Consider the following 16138-nt stretch of genomic DNA (forward strand, 5'->3'; position numbering starts at 1 on the left):
GAAAGTGATGAGAGGTTTTTTCTTTTATTGAGTGCTCCTGTTCTCAGCAAGCATCCGTTTTACCAAGAAGAGCACAAAGCGTATTGTTGCCTGTTTCCTTCTATACAGGCACAACACAGTGTATTAAAAAAAGCCGCATCATCTCAGCAAATATTTTTTTCCTGTGTACACCTTCACCCCTGCCTTTACATCACAGGCCCGACAAAAGAACTGAAACCACAGACTCATAACAGCGCCCGTTGCTGCAGTAATTGTCATGCGTCCACAATGAGTCCTGGTTACTGTCTTTTCTGTCAACAGTGCAGTTTTATTGGGCGGCATTGTGCTCTGCTAATCCAGGTAATTTGCCAGTTGGAACGGCTCTGAGCCATCACCAGCCGCCGCTTGCCCCTCCCGCTTCTGGAAAGCCTAAACCAGCTAATTGTTTTGCTGTTGCCGAGGCCCTAAATCGGATTGTGCTGCTGTAATCTGATCTCTTTGTTACCGTAGCTGCAAACACGATGTTTTGGCCCGGTCCGCAGTTCCGCCAGCTAGACGCAGCAGACAGGCACAGGTGGCAAAGGCCAGGATTTCCCACGGGGCTCATCCCCGTGTCCGACTGACAGCAGGAACGGGCGCCTAAAGACAAGAACAAGCTTTGCCCGGTCGACGTGACCTGGTTAAATTGGCAGCCAGGCTTGGAGCTTCAGCCTCCCTTTTTTGGAATGAGCGCCACTCGTTGCAGTCAGCCCTTAAATTCGTCTCTTATCCTCAGCCATGACATGTGTGTGCTACCCCACAGTCTAGACGGCAGCGTCTGCTGCTGATAAGAGCACTTGAAGTGTTCCGCCTTCCGCTGTGGAGGGAGTTTGGGAGCGTTCAGTGATTGCATGGAAAAAACACAAAGTCTGGTGTTTTTGTTGGTGCCAGGCAGTTTGGGTGGCAGTAAAGGAGGATTTTTCTGGACATGCTGTTCTTGAACAAAGGGCACTTTCACGTACCATGTTTTTTTTATCCATTTTGACAGATGTGAACACACCTGAACATCTGAAAAGTCGTCCAGCCAAAATAAACATGGGTCACAGTCGGCTTCCAAGTGAACCCTGGTTTAATTTGTTACTGGTCTGAACCAGAGCTGCACAATAAGTCATATTTATATCGTCACTGTGATCACTTTTCATTATAAACACATCGCTCATATCTGTGCTGACAGATCAAATAACCTCGTATTGATTGGCCTGATTGGTTAAATTAAAACTGGCGTGTAATCACAGCAGACAGTTGTAGCCCAAGAGACCATGTAAGATTTATTTTGGTTACTCTGTGATAAATCCAGACATTAAGCATCTTATTTTTCATGCATGTAATACATGAGATTATACGTTTTATCTTGAATATATTTAGGTGAAATATTTATGGGGGGCCAAATTCATGAAAGTGTCTTAAGAAAGAAAATCTTCTTAAATATGTCTTTTTTTCTTAATTTTATTCTTAAGAAAAAGAACGTGTTTATCTTCAAAAAGCTTCTTAAGAATTCAGTTTTCTTAGAACAAGTGGTATTCTTGAAAAATATTATGTTCTTAAATGTTTTCTTCCCTTTACGACTCACACTCATCTCAGGCTGTAAGAGTTCATGGGGTGAGCATCTAAACTTATCAGACTGCTCCTCATCCTTGCCTGTCACCCCCAGGTATCATGTTTTCCAAAGAGGATTTTTTCCTGTGGGCTGTTTCTTACACCGTCTCCTCTAGTTCACGTTTGCTGAAAGTTTTAAAAGCTTGGTTTGATGTTTTTCCTCCATTTTGCTCCTCTGGATGGATTAAACTAAATATCAGAATTAGTTAATACAGATTTTAAATGTATCTCGTGTCATTTATGGTGCCGGGTAAAATGCAAAGTGTGTTTACATTCACTCAATAATCCGATCATATCAGATTTCTGCAGTTATCAAATTAAGAAATCTGATAAAGAGGCTGGATTGTAGCTCAGTAATCAGATCTCATGTAGACCTGGAGTTTCCTCATTATCTGATTACTGTCTGACTCATGTAGACCTGGAGTTTCCCCATTATCTGATTACTGTCTGACTCATGTAGACCTGGAGTCTCCCCATTATCTGATTACTGTCTGACTCACGTAGACCTGGAGTTTCCCCATTATCTGATTACTGTCTGACTCATGCAGACCTGGAGTTTCCCCATTATCTGATTACTGTCTGACTCATGTCGACCTGGAGTTTCCCCATTATCTGATGACTGTCTGACTCATGTAGACATGGAGTTTCCCCATTATCTGATTACTGTCTGACTCATGTAGACCTGGAGTTTCCTCATTATCTGATTACTGTCTGACTCATGTAGACCTGGAGTTTCCCCATTATCTGATTACTGTCTGACTCATGTAGACCTGGAGTTTCCCCATTATCTGATTACTGTCTGACTCATGTCGACCTGGAGTTTCCCCATTACCTGATTACTGTCTGACTCACGTAGACCTGGAGTCTCCCCATTATCTGATTACTGTCTGACTCATGTAGACCTGGAGTTTCCCCATTACCTGATTACTGTCTGACTCATGTAGACCTGGAGTTTCCCCATTACCTGATTACTCAAGAGGATTTAAGCATGTCGATCAGATTACTGACAAAATCTGAATCTCTGCAGTTATCGGAGTGTGAACACACTCAATGAAAATAAGATTATGTGAGAATTTACTAAGTTTTTTTTTTTTTTTTTTTTTTTAGAGAATTGCATTTAAGAACATTCTTATGAACATCTTGGTGTTTGTCTTAAAAAGCTGCACAAGTTTTTTCCTTAGGAAAGCTTTTGTGAATCCAGCCCTGGATCTTATATCGTGGTAGTGAAAGTTAAAATGAAAACAGGTTTTTTCAGACACTAATCAGACAGGCTTTGCCTTGTATCGACCTCAGATTCATGACCAATCCAGACCGTCTTTCTGACCAGTCGTCCCCTTGCATTCCCACGCTGTTAAAACTCTTGGTGGATGTGCCAGCCTTGCAGAGCGATGAAGCCCAGCTGATTGAGCCTAGTTGGATTCCACTTTCAGGACAAGTCCCTTCTTGTCAGATAGTCGTTAACAAAAGAAGAAGAATGGGGTGGGACCTGCTGCAGACAGAATCAGGAATGATTACCCAATATCTGTATCCTCTGATTCTGTGCCAGAAGACTGTCAGCATCGACTCTCTGTTTCGATCTCTGAGGCTTTGCAGGCTTTAAGTGAAGTTTGCAGCGAAGTTTCCATCCACTTTAACGGATAAGTGCTAAGAGGATGACTTCCTGCACTTTGTATTTGTTAAAGAGATTAAATATCTAATACCTCACTTGTGTCTGCAGCTTGTGCGCACTCTCGCAAACACTCGCGCAAACACTCGCGCTTCACGTTTAAAAGCAGCACAACCTGCTTAATCACAAAGCCATCAGCTATCATTGTGATCCACTGGCATCACTCGGTTGCAGATAAGCAGATCTTGCGTCCTCCAAAAGAAGCGCTGCCATGATTTTCGCTGCTTTTGCTCCAAAACTGTGAGCGTCGCAGCTTAACGCTCTCACACACTCTTACAGGAGGGATTAGCATTAAATCAGAACGAGGTAAAAACACGTCAAGGTGATGAGGAAGGGATTAGCGGCACGGAGCCGGACGAATCATCGAGCGGTTCAATTTCCCCACGACTCCCTGCGAGCATCCAGCTTTAAATCCTCTGAGTAAACGGCGGCAGCCTCAGCGCTGTGCACTTGAAGTGCTGAGAGACTACAAATCCCTTCCTCTCTCCGCAGGGACAACAGCAAAAAAGAGATTCAAAGGCATTTGCAATTGATTCTGTCGGTTCCTTCAAAGCATTCCCAAACCCCCCCTACAGATTCAGGATGTGAAAGCAGCCTAATTTGCTGTGCTCTTCCTCTCATCTCCTGATATTTTTTTCCTGTTTCATTAAATTGTCAGCTTTTAAAGCGGATGGTGTTGCTGCCTTTACCGCTGCTTTATCTGTGAGAGTTGTTGCTACAGGTCTGTAGAGAGGCACCAGTATGGGAACTGTAGGCCGACACTGGAATCTGATATTTTTCATGTTCATCTGCTGAGGCTAACACACTGTGTTGGGCCATAAATGTGAAAACCTTGTCCAAAAAACGAGCTTGGGTGTTTCAGCTTTACAGTAAATAAAGAGTCCTGCACTCATAAAGATGGTTGTTCAAGGGTTCTGTAGTACAGAAGATGGTTCTGTTCAGAACCATGAGCCTTGGAAATCATAAGATTTCATGCTGAAATGTTTTTTTGCTTTGTAACGATAAAAGAACCATTTAAGTGTGAACCGGTTCTGTATATAACTGATGATTCTAAATGCAGCAATTTCCTTTACTTAAGAACCCCTGAAGAACCTTATTATTTAAGAGGATGGCACTTTTTCTAATGACCGAGAAAGCTTTAGAACACTAAGAATAAAATTATTATCCAGAACATATTTTAAGTGATATCAAGGCAAAGAGTGACCGTCGCTGTTTTCCATTCTTAACAGCAAACCTACATAGACTACGGCTCGTATTCACAGACACCGGGAACAATCTTGACTGGAAAATCTAAACACCTCAGTGTCACTGCTGGATTGAGAATAGTCCACCAACCAAAAATATCCAGCCAACAGCATCTTGTATCACTTCTAAATGTCTGTCCGATGCCGATAATTTTATCCCTACAAATTTGTCACACTTCACTCTTTCCTTTTCCCGACTCTCCAGAGTTTTCCATGTTGTCACATGGAAGTTCACATAATATGAATGTTTCCACACAGTGCAGATTGATCTCTCCTGTGTGAACAGATGTAGGTTGTGAAAGAGAATTCGACACCCATCTCAGTGCTGCTTTGCCTACTCGAGAGGTTTGACCTCATTCTGTGTGACAGCCATCATTGAGGAATCATCTTACTCCTCTGACCTGGAGCTATGTCCGCTGCCGGAACTCAGGAGGCTTCGGTGAAGCAGCCACTTCCGAAAACAAGCGAGCTGCACTCACTGGATCCTTTTGCACAATGTGTGGAATGTTGATCAAAAGGGAGGGCTTAGCCGGTGGGTGAGATGTTGCTCCAAAGCCAAACCAGCAGAAATGCACCATCTGATCATTAGGTCACCACAGAAAGCCTTCAGTGATGTGCATTATCGTCTGTGGGTCGTATCTGAAAAGGAATCATGATGTTGAGTCTGGGTGATCAAGCAGTTCAGAAATAAAGGTACTAAACTGTTTCTGGGTCAGTGCCCCTTTTTTCACTGAGGTGGTTCCCTTAAGGCTCCATCTCGGTACCTTTAGTCAGGGAACATAACTGAACCATAATCCACTGAAATGATCTGTTCTAAGCTGTACTGACTCCACACATCCCGCCTCGCCTCCAGGCTTTTATTCTACTGTTCTGTTTTAAAACATTCGGTTATGAAAAGGTACAAATACCAACTTTTCACCTGGAAAAAAAAATTTAAGCTTCACAATCAGATGTAGAATCTTTGAGGGAACACCTACACTGTTTGTACCTTGATGAACAGAAAATCTACCTGCACTGAACCTTCATTTCTAACAGTAATGTACGATAATGTTAGAGATCATTTCTTTAATATCAATATGGTATTTTTGATAATGATTTTGTCTTTTTTTAAACAAACCTTGCTACTTCGGTGGAGATGTAGGCCTTCTAAACACTAGACACGATGGAAGAAGTCTAGCCATTCACTCACGACAGCAAACACCAGCAGTAGAGTTCAGAGAGTTAGCTAGCACGTTTGTTTAGTATACAATAGGCTTGTATGTTTTGTATACAGTACCTTTCTGGAATCATTGATTTCAAATAGTACAATACACAGAAAAAAGATGGTTCTTCGAGGGGATCTTTAGTGAAGACAGCAGTTCTTTACTGAACCATAAGAGCTGTTTGCATGCTTAAATGGTTTTTTGCATGGTGAAGTGGTTCTATTTTTGCTTGGTGAACTATTCTCAGTCCAGCAGTGACACGGAGGTGTTTAAAAACTCCAGCAGCACTGCTGAGTCTGATCCACTCAGACCAGCGCAACACACACTAACACACCACCACCACGTCAGTGTTACTGCAGTGCTGAGAATGACCCACCACCCAAATAGCACCTGCTCTGTGAGGGTCCATGGGGGTCCTGACCACTGAAGAACAGGGTAAAAGGGGGTAACAAAGTATCAGAGAAACAGATGGACTACAGTCTGTAACTGTAGAACTACAAAGTGCAGCTATACAGTAAGTGGAGCTGATAAAATGGACAATGAGGGTAGAAACAAGGAGGTGGTCAGAATGTTCTGCCTGACTGGTGTAACAAATATTGATCTGGAAAAATATCCCTCAGGCTGATGTGATACTGTTTTCTTGTGTTTCGTTTACTCTTACACAGTGACCATTTAGTAGACATGAGGCTGAATTCAAACTCTCCCTCTGTCTCTCGTTGCAGGTGTCATGCTCTTCTGGCTGCAGCCGACGGATGGGCTGGGCTTGCACAAACCTGGCATGGCCAAACTGTGGTCATCCTGCAGTGGGAACGATAGGCGCCTCTCAAAAACAAACAAAAAAACAAAACTACCTAGGAGTGAGTGGGTGCAGCAGAAGAACCGGAGCGATGACATTTGGACTGGTCGTCTCCTGACAGCACAGAGCCAATGAGCTAATCACATGCCATGCGTATCTATTGCCAAACAGGAGGCGATGCGGACGCACTGACCTCTTGCATCAAATTCTGTCTTGTTGTTTCGAAACAGTGTTGAAAGTTTAGTGTCGGGAAACACTTTTGCCGAAAGAATTTCGGCGACGAGACCCGGCAGGTTTTCTGCGCTTGCTCCACCTCCACCCACGGCGCAGCATGTGCCCTCAGTGGGTTCTCTTACTTCCAAGGGCCTTGTGAACACTACAGTGAAAGCTCAGACCGGACTTCACCGGACTCCAACCTGTGTACAGAAATGCAGAACATCTCAATGAGAACGTGCAGGTTTACTCAAGCAGGTGCTGATGTAGGAGCACCTGAATTATTTAAACAAAAAAATAATGTGAAGCAGAATTTGGCCTTGTATAAATTCAACAGGCTGACATTTACACTTTCTTAAAGGACTAAAGAAATGAGAATTTGCAGTTCATGTATGTGTTGGTGTCAAAAAAAAGGAACGTTTGCACACACCGAGTTTGATATTGGATGATGAGGGTGTTTGTTACTGACCATTTTTATTTCCGAATGCTTTTTCTGGAACATATTTGAAGAATGACCTTCACCACAGGTCTGAAGAACAGGGCATGTTTTACCGCCATTGGTTTTAACGTCTTACAAACTTTTTTTTCTTTTTAAATGGAAAGTGACTCACTGCTAAAGTTTTCCATTTGGAAGGGCACATTTTTTTGGGATTAAGTATTAGATCCCATAGGCCTCCTCATGAACTGAATTCCTGGTGCCTAATACTGCTAGCCATGTTTGTCGTTAATGCACTCTGTTGTTGAAGGGTTTGAATAAATGACTTTCTGATGCTTGCTGACTGGTTTTATAAGCTCTACGTGGCTTAAGGAAGCGCTCGCTCCCTCATCTTAAACCATTCCTCTGGCGTTCAACATCCCAGGGTGCTTTGAAGTAGAGAAAATAAGCTTCGGATTATTAGCTCCATGTTGCAGCATAAACTCTTAAATCCTTCAGGTTTTCTTCCTTTCAAAATAGTTTATTCATTGCTGGTAGTTACTGTCTCTCTCACTCTCTCTCTACTAAATGATTTAAAAGACTGTTCTCATATCTTCGTTCTTTCATGCCAGGAGCCCTCAAGGGACACATCAACTTAAAAATGAAGTGGAAGGCTTTACAGAAACTTTAAAAAAGAGTGGAAAAGCACCTCAGAGCTCATGGAAGTGACTAATGCCAGCATTAGTGTTCATCAACTGATCAATAGTGTGATGCAGATGGTGCGTTTTGTGCTGATGTGTGCAAATATTTCCTCTCAGCAGGATCACTCCGTCTGATAATGTGATTTAATGTTGGGTTTGTTCATCGTGGTCTGCTTTAACAGCCACTCACTGCTTCAATATACCCTGCACATCGAACCTTTGGGAGCACCTAACAAATGAATCATTGGTTTGCAATAACTCACCATGTTAAAGCCTAAGCAGATTTATTTAGAGGAAAATAATGTCATGTGTAAATATTTGTGCCAACATTAGACCCTGTTTACACCTCGTCACTTCGTATCAGGATTTTATCGAACTACATAAAAAAGGTGTAAACACATCCAAGACGCATTAAAATCAGATATAAATCTGATCACTCAGACCACTTCAGGAGTCGATTGAGACACATTTGAGCCACGTTACAGCAGCATAAACACAGCCATCTCTCCAAGACACAGTCCACAGCCAAAACTCCTCCCAGGACAGCCAAAACTCCTCCCAGCACAACAAACTCTTTCTAGTACAACCAAAACCCCTTCCAGTACAACCGTAACCCCACCTAGTGCAACCAGAACTCCTCCCAATACAACCAAAAGTCCTCTCGGTACAACAGAAACTCCTATCAGTACAGCCAGAACTCCTCCCAGTACAACCGAAACCCGTCCCAGCACAACAAACTCTTTCTAGTACAACCAAAACCCCTTCCAGTACAACCGTAACCCCACCTAGTGCAACCAGAACTCCTCCCAATACAACCAAAAGTCCTCTCGGTACAACAGAAACTCCTATCAGTACAGCCAGAACTCCTCCCAGTACAACCGAAACCCGTCCCAGCACAACAAACTCTTTCTAGTACAACCAAAACTCCTTCCAGTACAACCGTAACCCCACCTAGTTCAACCAGAACTCCTCCCAGTACAACCAAAAGTCCTCCTGGTACAACAGGAACTCCTCTCAGTACAGCCAAAACTCCTGCCAGGACAACCAAAACTCCTCCCAGCACAACAAACTCTTTCTAGTACAACCAAAACTCCTCCCAATACAACCGAAAGTCTCCCAGTACAACCAAAACACTGGGCCGATCAGTGTGTCCGAGGAAGATGATCATGGAGGACAGACGGATTTCAAAGCTGCATCTTTAGCATAGCACACAGATAAACAAAGTACAAAAATAACAAACTTCATTGAGCCTAACCAAAGCTCAGTCAATTTAAAGGCGATATAACTATCATTAATATCACAATAACAATATTAGTGATAATAATATAAAATAATAAAAGCTATATAGCACTATTCATGCCACTGGCAGCTCAAAGTGGCTTAAAAATAACACAGGAGATTATGAGTACTAATTCAAAATCATAAAAAATGACATCAAATTGAAAAGAGAAATACCAAGAGACACAGTTTTAATTCAATTCTAAAGTGAGCTCTGAGCTTGACTGTCTAATAAAAGCTGAACTGAGCTCCACCGTTCAGAAGCAGAAGAACTGAAAGAGTCCACATTTTCTGTGTTTTACTGAAGGTGTTCAGAAGGTCTTTATCTGCAGATCTAAGGTCATAAACAGACAGACACTCTGATATAAACTGTGCTTTAAGGTGATTTAGAGTTTTAAAAACTAGTAGCAGAGCTTTAAACTCTATCCTGAACGATACAGGCAACCAGTGCAGATCACGCCCAGGTTTCCTACTGTAGGTTTGGTATATGAGGCTAAAGAGCCGACCTTCTCATAAAGCAGCTTTCTCTGGGTGTACTCACCAGTGATTAGTATTTCAGTTTTTTCAGGATTTTAATTCATTTTAATTTAATTGTGGTTGGTTAGTGTAGTGGTTAACACCTCTACCTTCTACGCTGTAGCCTGGGGTTCAGTCCCCCACCAGGGTAAGCACCCTACACTACACCAATAAGAGTCCTTGGCCAAGACATGTAACACTACCTTGGCCTACCTTTGTAAAATAATCAAATTGTAAGTCATCAGCTAAATGCCGTAAATTAGAATTTAAAAAAATAATTGCAATAACCACTGAAAAATATCTGACACAGCCGGTCAGCCTGTCTACAGAGTCTACAGATTATCAGACTGAATGGAAATGTATAGTTGTGCGTCATCAGCATAGTTATGAAAATTGATATTATGTTTGCTAATGACACCACATAGAGGTAACATGAACAAAGAGAAAAGCAAAGGCCCTAAAACTGAACCCTGTGGGACTCCACAAGGTTTTTTTTTTTTTGGATGAACGATTTTCTAGTGACCTCTCCTTGGATCACCACCTTATCGTGGTGGAGGGGTTTGCGTGCTTGAATGATCTTAGGAGCTATGTTGTCTGGAGCAAAAGCTCCTGGTAGGGTCTCCCATGGCAAACTGGTCCTAGGTGACAGGTCAGACAAAGTGTGATCCATAATAACCCCTATGAAGACACAAAAACAGGACTTGTGTACCCTGCCCGGAACAGGGTTACCGGGGCCCCACCCTGGAGCCAGGCCTGGGGGAGGGGCTCGCCAGCGAGCGTCTGGTGGCCGGGCATTTACTCATGGTGCCCGGCCGGGCCCAGCCCGAAGGAGTTACATGAGTCCCCCCTCCCATCGACCCACCACCAATGGGAGGGGCAGTAGTAGGGGTTCGGTGCATTGTGGATCGGGCAGTGTCCGAAGGCGTGGGCCTTGGCGTTCTGATCGTCGGTTGCTGAAACTGGCTTTTGGAACTTGGAACGTTACCTCACTGGCGGGGAAGGAGCCTGAGTTGGTGCGCGAGGTTGAGAGATGCCGGCTAGATATAGTCGGGCTCACCTCAACACACAGCTTGGGCTCTGGGTCCAATCTCCTTGCGAAGGGCTGGACTTTATTCTTTTCTGGAGTTGCCCATGGTGAGAGGCGGCGGGCAGGTGTGGGCTTTCTCATAGCCCCTCAACTCGGTGCCTGTATGTTGGGGTTTTCTCCGGTGGACGAGAGGGTAGCTTCCCTATGCCTTTGGGTTGGGGAACGGGTCCTGACTGTTGTCTGTGCTTATGCACCGAACAGCAGTTCAGAGTACCCAGCCTTCTTAGAGTCCTTGGGAAGGGTGCTTGAAAGTGCTCCTCCTGGAGACTCGATTGTCCTACTGGGGGACTTCAACGCTCACGTGGGCAATGACAGTGAGACCTGGAGGGGTGTGATTGGGAGGAATGGCCTCTCTGATCTGAACCCGAGTGGTGTTCAGTTTTTGGACTTCTGCGCAAACCACAGTTTGTCCATCACGAACACCATGTTTGAACACAAGGATGTCCATAAGTGCACATGGCACCAGGACACCCTAGGCCGCAGTTCAATGATTGACTTTGTAGTCGTGTCATCGGACTTGCGGCCATGTGTTTTGGACACTCGGGTAAAGAGAGGAGCTGAGCTGTCAACTGATCACCACCTGGTGGTGAGTTGGATCAGGTGGTGGGGGAAGATGCCGGTCAGACCAGGCAAGCCCAAACGCATAGTGAGGGTTTGCTGGGAACGTCTAGCAGAAGAACCTGTCAGATTGATCTTCAACTCACACCTCCGTCAGAACTTTGACCAGATATCGGGGGAGGAGGGGGACATTGACTCAGAATGGGCCATGTTCCGTTCCTCCATTGCTGAAGTGGCTCACTGTAGCTGTGGCCGTAAGGTAGTTGGTGCCTGTCGGGGCGGTAATCCTTGAACCCGGTGGTGGACACCCCAGGTGAGAGATGCCGTCAAGCTGAAGAAGGAGTCCTACCGGGCATGGTTGGCCTGTGGGACACCAGAGGCAGCTGGCAGGTATCGACAGGCCAAGCGATCTGCGGCTTCAGTTGTTGCCAAGGCAAAAACCCGTGTATGGGAGTTTGGTGAGGCCTTGGAAACTGACTTTAAGTCGGCTCCGAAAAGATTCTGGCAAACCGTCAGGCGACTCAGAAGGGGAAAGCAGTGTGCCACTAGCACTGTATATAGTGGAGATGGTGTGCTGCTGACTTCGACTGAAGACGTCATTGGGCGGTGGAAGGAATACTTTGAGGACCTTCTCAATCCCACCGACACGTTCTCCAGTGAGGAGGCTGAGTCTGGGGACATGGGAATAGGCTTGTCCATTACTGAGGCCGAAGTCGCTAAGGTAGTTAAGAAGCTCCTTGGTGGCAAGGCTCCAGGGGTGGATGAGATCCGCCCTGAGTTCCTCAAGGCTCTGGATGTTGTGGGGCTGTCTTGGCTGACACGCCTTTTCAACATTGCGTGGACATTGGGGGCGGTGCCACTGGATTGGCAGACTGGGGTGGTGGTGCCTCTTTTTAAAAAAGGGAACCGGAGGGTGTGTTCCAACTACAGGGGAATCACACTCCTCAGCCTCCCTGGCAAGGTCTATGCAGGGGTACTGGAGAAGAGAGTCCGGCTTATAGTCGAACCTCGGATCCAGGAGGAACAGTGCGGGTTCCGCCCTGGTCGTGGAACACTGGACCAACTCTTCACCCTCTCCAGGATTCTGGAGGGTTCATGGGAGTTTGCTCAACCAGTCCACATGTGCTTTGTGGATCTGGAGAAGGCATTCGATTGTGTTCCCCGGGGTATTCTGTGGGAGGTGCTTCGGGAGTACGGGGTACATGGCTCTTTGCTACGAGCCATTCAGGCCCTGTACAAACAAAGCTGGAGTTTGGTTCGCATAGCCAGCAGTAAGTCAGACTCGTTCCCAGTGAGAGTTGGACTCCGTCAGGGCTGCCCTTTGTCACCGATTCTATTCATAATTTTTATGGATAGAATTTCTAGGCGCAGTCAAGGGATGGAGGGTGTCCGGTTTGGTGACCTCAGGGTCACATCGCTGCTGTTTGCAGATGATGTGGTCCTATTGGGGACATCAGGCCACGAACTTCAGCTTTCGCTGGATCAGTTTGCAGCCGAGTGTGAAGCGGCTGGGATGAGAATCAGTACCTCTAAATCCGAGACCATGGTTCTCAGGCGGAAAAGGGTGGAGAGCCCTCTCTGGGTCGGGGATAGGCTCTTGCCTCAAGTGGAGGAGTTCAAGTATCTCGGGGTCTTGTTCACGAATGATGGTACAAGGGAGCGGGAGATTGACAGGCCGATTGGTGCTGGGTCAGCAGTGATGCGGGCTCTTTACCGGTCTGTTGTGGTAAAGAAAGAGCTGAGCCATAAGGCAAAGCTCTCGATTTACCGGTCGATCTACGTTCCCACCCTCACCTATGGTCATGAGCTTTGGGTAATGACCGAAAGAATAAGATCGCGAATACAAGCGGCCGAAATGAGTTTCCTCCGCAGGGTGTCTGGACTCTCCCTTAGAGATAGGGTGAGAAGTTCAGTCATCCGGGAGGGACTCGGAGTAGAGCCGCTGCTTCTTCACGTCGAGAGGAGCCAGCTGAGGTGGTTCGGGCATCTGGTTAGGATGCCTCCTGGACGCCTCCCTCGGGAGGTGTCACAGGCGAGTCCACCTGGGAGGAGACCCCGGGGAAGACCCAGGACACGCTGGCGCGACTATATCGCCCAGCTGGCCTGGGAGCGCCTCGGAATCCCCCTTGGAGAGCTGGTGGAAGTGGCTGGGGAAAGGGAGGTCTGGGCTTCATTGCTTCGGATGCTGCCCCCGCGACCCGAACCCCGGACAAGCGGAAGATAATGGATGGATGGATGGATGGATTTTCTAGTGAAACCATGCACTGTATCATAACTAAATATGATTTAAACTATATTAAAATTGTACCTGAGAGACCGACCCAGCGTTCAAGATGCTGGATTAAAATCTTGTGATCATGTCCATCATAGCAAAGCTAGCGCTAACCAGCTCCTTTATAACAGCACTGTTTAACATTTATCAGTTGTCCAGTAGCTGGTTTGACATTTATTGAATGATGGCTTGAAAATCGTGCACTGTGTTCACTTATTTGGTAACTGGTAACTACTTTTTTCCAATTTCCAAAAAATGTGAAACGTCAAGAAGGTATTAAGGAATGGAAAAATAGATACTGAAACAGATACAAAACCTAATTGACTCACTCATTCATAGCGCCACTGTGAGGTCGTGTGACGTGAGATCATAGACAGAAATCTGGTGGAATAGGCTGCATTTGTCTGCCAAAGTCTGCAATTGTCTATTAATGATTTCATACAAGACGAGTAACTGGCAACAAGTACATTTAAATTTCAGTAACTGTAATTTGACAAGGTAATTAGATACATTACTCATTACCACCAAAAGTAGTGGAAGTCAAATAATACACTACTTTGTAATGCATTATTTCCAACACTGCTGGTAAGAGGGTTTATGCTTCGCCTCAGGCCTAATAACATCCTTACCCGTGGTAAAATCACTGTAACGTGTGGTCACTCATGGCTTTTCCTTGAGTAAAACTTCAGCATCTACACTCAGGTGCTGGATTTGTGTAATTTGTCCGCCACTGCTGTATGTTATGTGCCGTTAGCCCACCCCAGCTGTCTCTGAGTGACGGTCTTACACAGTGCGCTGTAACGGCTGCTCTCTCAAGCCTTTACTAGAAGAATGCAAACAGCACTTACTCTCTTTTCTTCTCTGGCAGCGGCGTGTGCAGAGGAAACAGCAGGGCCGAGCTCGCTGGCAGCCGCTCAGCCAAAGTAGCTATCAAGAAGCAATCTTTCTCAGAGCAGTGAGGTCGGACATGGCAGGTTTCCAGCTCAATATCACGTCTCCCACTGTGATCTCACTGCAGTGCGTCAATACAGAGCCTTCCATCTCCAGACTGCAGAATGGAAAGGTAACTACTGCAGATTTTTACATAAATAGTCAGATATTTTCAACAGACCTCACAGAAAAGTCAAAAACAAATACTCGTGGTGGTGGTGTGTTATTGTGTTTTGTGCTGGTATGAGTGGATCAGACACAGCGGTGCTGCTGGAGTTTTTAAACATCAGTGTCACTGCTGGACTGAGAATAGTCCACCAACCAAAACTATCCAGCCAACAGCGTCCTGTGGGCAGCATCCTGCGACCACTGATGAAGGACTAGAGGATGACCAACACAAACTGTGCAGCAGCAGATGAGCTCTCGTCTCTGACTTTACATCTACAAGGTGGACCGAGAAGGTAGGAGTGTCTAGTAGAGTGGACAGTGAGTGGACACAGTGTTTAAAACTCCAGCAGCACTGCTGTGTCTGATCCACTCAGATTAGCACAACACACACCAACACATCACCCCAACGTCAGTGTTACTGCAGTGCTGAGAATGATCCACCACCCAAATAGTACCTGCTCTGTGAGGGTCCATGGGGGGTCCTGACCACTGAAGAACAGGGTAAAAGGGGGTAACAATGTATCAGAGAAGCAGATGGACAGTCTGTAACTGTAGAACTACAAAGTGCAGCTATACAGTAAGTGGAGCTGATAAAATGGACAGTGAGGGTAGAAACAAGGAGGTGGTCAGAATGTTATGCCTGATTAGTGTATTTAGTGTATTACTATCTCTGTTAATGCCTTGGGTTTAAATAGACCAGATCATAATCGTTATATTGCTTATTCAAGTTTTTTATTATTTATTTATTTATTTTTACTGTGGGACTGATCGTTCACTTCCTCTGAACTCCAGGCAGTATTGGAGTGTTGGAGCAATTTCTGTGCTTAACTGAGCAGTCCTGGTTTGTGAGACGAGGAACTGCCGCAGGAGTTAATATACTATAAGCAGAGCAGAGCTCGGTTCTAATCTAGCAGCCTGGTGCGGTGCCATTCAGCCCAGAGGATGTGGAGGATGGGCTCCGGTGACAGCTAAGGGCACGCGCAGGCGGGGGGGCGAGTCTTCAGCCAAAGAGAAAATGCTGAGGCTGACACGCACCTGCTGATCCTGCGGCCTGCCAGCCCACCTGCTGCTTACAGCACCTGACAGCGAACAGCAGCCTCCAGCTAACATCCAGCAAAGGCCCGGAGGAACTTATCCATCCACGCATACAGTAAGAGCCAATGGTGATCACACAAACAGTGCAGTGAAAAAGCAGTGCTGGTGACCGCCAAACCACCAAGACCACGCCTAAGCGGCCTCAGTGTTGAGTGGTTAAGTGCTCTGTAAAGTTATCTATGTAAACGGATGAAAAGTTTAGACAAAATTTAGGTACTGCTACTGTACTTTACATATATATATGAGAGAGAGAGAGAGAGAGAGAGAGAGGGAGAGAGAGAGAGAGAGAGAGAGAGAGAGAGAGAGAGAGAGAGTCAACCTAAACCTAGAGGTTAATGTTTCATTTCTGGTGTTATGAAATCCTCTGTAGCTCATCACTGTGT

At 45.5% G+C, this 16138-nt stretch overlaps 1 protein-coding gene across 4 annotated transcripts in view; it reads left to right on the forward strand.

Annotated features, from left to right (window-relative positions):
• LOC108438527 (kelch-like protein 25) overlaps positions 1 to 7514 on the forward strand; it is a 32833-nt gene extending 25319 nt beyond the window's left edge. For all 4 annotated transcript variants that reach the window (XM_037540742.1, XM_017716395.2, XM_017716396.2 and 1 more), the window contains one exon: positions 6449 to 7514. The gene's annotated coding sequence lies outside the window, so the exon portion shown is untranslated. The remainder of the gene's footprint in view (positions 1 to 6448) is intronic.
• Positions 7515 to 16138: the final 8624 nt, after the last annotated feature.

The sequence above is a fragment of the Pygocentrus nattereri genome, chromosome 8 (genome assembly GCF_015220715.1).
Source record: "Pygocentrus nattereri isolate fPygNat1 chromosome 8, fPygNat1.pri, whole genome shotgun sequence".
NCBI lineage: Eukaryota > Metazoa > Chordata > Actinopteri > Characiformes > Serrasalmidae > Pygocentrus > Pygocentrus nattereri.